This window comes from Lactuca virosa, chromosome 5 (assembly GCF_052849685.1).
Source record: "Lactuca virosa cultivar CGN04683 chromosome 5, Lactuca_virosa_CGN04683_v6, whole genome shotgun sequence".
NCBI lineage: Eukaryota > Viridiplantae > Streptophyta > Magnoliopsida > Asterales > Asteraceae > Lactuca > Lactuca virosa.
Genome location: NC_136430.1, coordinates 188,899,557 through 188,904,602, shown reverse-complemented (window position 1 = coordinate 188,904,602; position 5,046 = coordinate 188,899,557). Strand labels below are relative to the sequence as shown.

Genomic DNA, 5,046 nt, shown 5'->3' with positions numbered 1-5,046 from the left:
GAGAGGTGATCCATATTTTCCGGATGCATGTTTCATGGCTGCTTTTCTTGTTCAATTGTTTACTTCAGACTCTATATATGAGTCTCATCTGTATTGTAAAAATAAGCAACAAAGAGTGAGTGCAGATTAGCACCAAGAAATATAAACTCCTAGTTACCGGTGGACGTAGGTCAGAGAAGGACCGAACCACGTTAAATCCCTCGTGTTCATCCTTGTGTTCTTGTTTTTCGTGAGCTGTGTGTGTGTTTAGAGTCGTGTGTTAAGTGTCTCGATCCTAACAGGGATGAGAAAGAGCAGTTCTGGAAGACATAATCAAAGTAATTTGTCGATTTCTTTCTTCAGCATGCTGAACTTTATTTTGATTTCTATGCTGAACTTTCTTTTGATTTCTCTGTGTTCGTATGGAATTATTTCCACAGAAAAAAAAAACATTGACTAACAGATTGGGAGAGATTGACAGAATCAACCGATGGTGATTCAGAGTTTGATGAAACAGAGAGCAACCCAGTCGCTAATGTGAAGATCATCTACCAATTTGACTTTTCAGAGGAAATGTCGACAGTACATAACGTGTCTATGTGTGTTCGCGGATTTTTTATGCCGTCTCCGCCAGCCTGCTTACCGATTTGAACGGATGGTTCTTTTCACAGGTTGGATTTCATCTACCTCTAATTTCAATCGACTCCTCCTTCTGCTTACATTTTAATTTTTTAACTCAGTTGGGTCTTTTTTGGACAGGTTGAATCAAATATTTGAACTTTTTGACATTTTTTTTCTATTTAAAAATTGTACATTAAAAATCTATCCAACTGTAGCAATTGTTTCTCTGAGATCAGTTAGTAAATCATTTGAGTACAAGTTTCCTCTGATTGCTAAACAACCCTTGTAAGTAGAACTTATTAAGCCAGTTATTAAGTTTGTTCAATCATTCTTGCTTTATTAAAGCTGTAATGAATGAATTTGTTTTGATTTATTGGATTGCAAGACAGAGAAAGAAACGAACAGACGCAGATATATGCTTGGAAATTTGAGAACAAAGGTAACACAGATGGCCACCACATTGAACATGTCAAACGTTAGTTCCATATCTCTTGCTTTAGGGTTTCAATTTCTTTTGAATGGCCAATGGAAATTGTTAGATTGAAACATGAACTGAAGTTTTTTTAGTTATGTTGATTGATAGCTTGAACAGGTGGACCTAATACATAATTTTTTTCGTTTTGTAATTATTAAATGAAGTAATGTTGGCGTTTATTTAATTCAATGAGATTAATGACATGAATCAATAACTAAAATAGTATGTTCAATGTCAACTCTTTTGGAAGAAAATAAGAGGGTCAGTTAGAAATATGTGCTTAACAAGTTATGAAGATCATGTACTGGAGATCTGAGACACGACAAAACAATGAGATAGAAATGGTTTTATGTTTACTTTAACTTTTATATAATTGGTGGCATGCTGTTTCAATTTTGAGTAATTTGTCGATTTCAAAAATATGCCCTGATCTTAGGAGACGACGCATGGTTGGGAGTTAGGTAATCCATTCTCCCACTTTCTCATATTCTTATTTCATTTTTATTGCTAAGTTTTCAACTTTTCATATATGATCCATTTTGATCTTTATGCTGATATGCTCACAGGTCGGCGTTTAACACTGGTTTGGTGCAACAAAAATGGTGGGTGATCAACTGAATTGTGTGCTTAACAGCTATAAGATGTCAATGAAGTTGTTCAGGTTAAATAAACTATATTTTCTTTTTTTTTATCTTTTATATTATTTAAAATCAATAACTGTCCCATTTTTAATTTTGTATGGAGAAAGTGATTTGTTTTGCTTCTCAGACATACATTTTCCTAAATTGAGCATATGGTAAAGAGAAAAAAAGGACTAATATTTGTATTGGGTAGAGTAGTTATAGAATTATGGTGTTCAAGTATTACCAAACAAACATGACCTACTCATTCTATCTGTTAATTTTGTCTTACTTTAATAAGAAATGGAGAGAATGTAAGCAACGAATTTTGATTGGGTATCTATTGCATTCCTCCTGTGCAGTAAGAGGTACATGAAGATGAGAAGTTGGAAATAACAATAAAAATTAAAGATGTTGTATGATATGTAATGTAATGGTTGGAATTAGTTATTCCATTGAGCCTATTTATTTCTTTTTATTGTAAAAGATGATTACTACTTTATAGACTTGGAATACCAGACAATGTCAATAGTTTTATTTGATGCTTCATCTCCATAATAACCAGATCTTTTTACTGTTTTTGAATGATATTATTAATAATTTATGCAGCAATTTTGTTTGGTAATTGTTTTTATGACTTGTTCCTTCAGTTTTTTTTATTATTTGACGTTAATCTCCTTAAAAATCATATATTTTTGGTGTTTTTGATGATATTGTTTTATACTTCCTGTTTTGAATGACTTTGGGCTCTATGATCCAAACATTTGATTTTTTTGGGTATGACTCATATCTGTTCCGACCCAAACCCCAACATAAGACAAAATGTTTCCGTTTTGTGCATTCCTTTGGCGTATCCAATCCCGCAAAGCGGGAATCTTCCCTAGTTTGAATTAAACAAAAAGAAAACTCAAAATCATAGCAAACTGTAACAAAAATAGATACAACTTAATGAGAAGTCATCATTCACTTTAGGGGTCATCCACGAGAAAATGTATTATTTTCGAGAAAATGTATTATTTTCTGAAAATTTGTAATTCGAGAAAATGTATTATTTTCTGAAAATTTGTAGAACATCTCATTTTGTTGATGGAATTCTGGGAAAATCAGATTTGGTCAGAAAAGAAGTTTTAGATATTTATTTGGGAATAAATCCTTAATGAACCTATTTGAATGCTTTTTAACAACAAACTTTGATGATCAAGCCTCTAAGCTTGAAGATCATCACATGCATGTTGGTTTTTGGGTGAAATAATATCACCATAATCATAAAAATCGTGATTATGAACATGCATGTGAATAATCTCAAAGAAAAGTGTTTATGGAGAAGAAGAAATAGTAAAACTTGAAGGAATAGTGAAGTAGAAATCGATTTTACCTTCAAGAACATCAAAATATGATGAAGATTTCAAGTTTGAGGAGTGTTCTTGGGTTTGTTAGCTGGAAAATTTCGTGGTTCTTAGGGGGAGGAAGAGAGAAAATGTGTGTGAGAGTGTGAGAGAGAAATGAAGTGTGGAGAAAAGGAGAAATGATTTATATTTTTAGGGAAATAGAGTATTAGGGTTTTCAAGTAAGATAGAGAGGAGAGAGGTCCGAAATTTTTTAGGTATACTACCCACTTTCTCTTTTTATTTTATAAAAATTTCAATTCTTTTATAAAAATATTAAACTTTTTATAAAATATACACCCTAACCTACTTTTTATTCATGAAACCTTGATTTTTGACTTATAAATTAAGGCTGGATATTAATGACTTAAAATTTTATTTTCTTTGATTATATTTCCCTGAATTTAATTATTTTAAGATAATATTATAAGTTTCATAACTATTTTTATAGAATTCTTGATGTCAAATTTTATAAAATTTAGGTTTTAGGGCTTTTAGGGTTTTGAGATTTAATAAATCTTTAGATATCAAAATCAATAGAATCTTTGAGACTTCAATTTATCTTATCGTATTATAACTCTTTTATAGTTATAAATAATATTTGTAACTTATTTTATCGGTTTAATGACATTCTATATAGTGGTTTCGAGATTCAAGCGAAATTGAGGAATCAAGTATACTAGTCCTAGTTTTCAACTTTGACTTAAGTTTCTATGAGGCTCCAACCTAATTTCTACTACTAGGTCAAGTGCATAATGTGTGTATATGATTCATGAAAAGGTGTTCGAGTCAAAGAGTGACCCGAATATGGATAGTCTCTACCGTTAAGTAGTTATAGAATTCACATATCAATGTGAAGTCTAAGTACACCATCCATTGTTTCTATCTGTTTCCAAGTTTCTACTAGGTTATAACTTAGCTTCTAGTTACTAAGTCTAATATGTGTTGTGCCTATATGTGCAACTAAGTTTAGTCAAATCTAGAACCGACTCGAATTTTGACGGTTGTCACACATACAAATACATTACGATTCATCAAAACCCCTTGTACTATCGGTACGAACTCAATTTTGGGACGAAATTTCCTTTAACGGGGAGGTAATGTGACAACCCGAAATTTTAGGCTAATATTATAGACAGCCAATTCACCGCGGATCTCATGATAATCCGACTTATTGAGTTTTAGTGCATATAAGGTAATATAGATGAGTTTAATTCAATTATTATATGATGTCAAATGATACCTTACTTCCAAATTTGTAAACGGACCACCGAATCAAACCGCTCAAATTACAACGCTGATTACTGCGTCTGACAAACTGAAATTTTGCATTAGGTAGTTTTGAGAAAATCAAACTTAAAATATTGTAGTACATGTTCCCCTATTTCCGAAAATACAAAGAATGTCCAAAACGGAGTTCGTATGCAAAAGATATGACTGTTTTAAGAAATAAACCGGTATAACATCGGTTTACCTAGTCTGCATAAACTGTTTTAATCCGTTGAGGCACTTACACATTGCCGACGGGATTTCCGAGAACGTTTTTAGACCCAGACTAGGATCTATTATTTAATTCAAAACTCGAAATATTTTTAGCAAAAATATTTATAAAACTCGTGAAAACGGACACCGCGAGTCGTTTAGACGCAAAACTTTAAATGCGATTTCACGGAGTTTCGTAACTCCAAAAATTAATCCGTTTAAGTTTTTGGAATCCTTGAATTAACTCTATCTATCGGCACATTCAAAAAAAATTTCAATGTTCGGATCCCGATACATCCGATATTGAGCATGTATAAGCAATTAACGAGGGTGGAACCTAAAGGTGGGACACACAAGACAAAAAAAATCTGATTTCTTCTTCTCCTCACTCCTTCCCACGTGCTCACCTGTTCTTCTTATCCTCCCTCTTGCTTGCACACAACACCTAGAGGGTACAAGGTATGGCTCAAAAATGGTTGTAAGT

General features: G+C 32.5%; 1 long non-coding RNA gene across 1 annotated transcript; it reads left to right on the top strand.

The window, feature by feature from the left end:
* Nucleotides 1–280: 280 nt before the first annotated feature.
* On the top strand, nucleotides 281–838 carry LOC145117349 (uncharacterized). The gene is made up of 3 exons (XR_013712612.1): nucleotides 281–317; nucleotides 420–650; nucleotides 739–838. It is a non-coding gene; the product is annotated as an uncharacterized LOC145117349 (long non-coding RNA).
* Nucleotides 839–5,046: the final 4,208 nt, after the last annotated feature.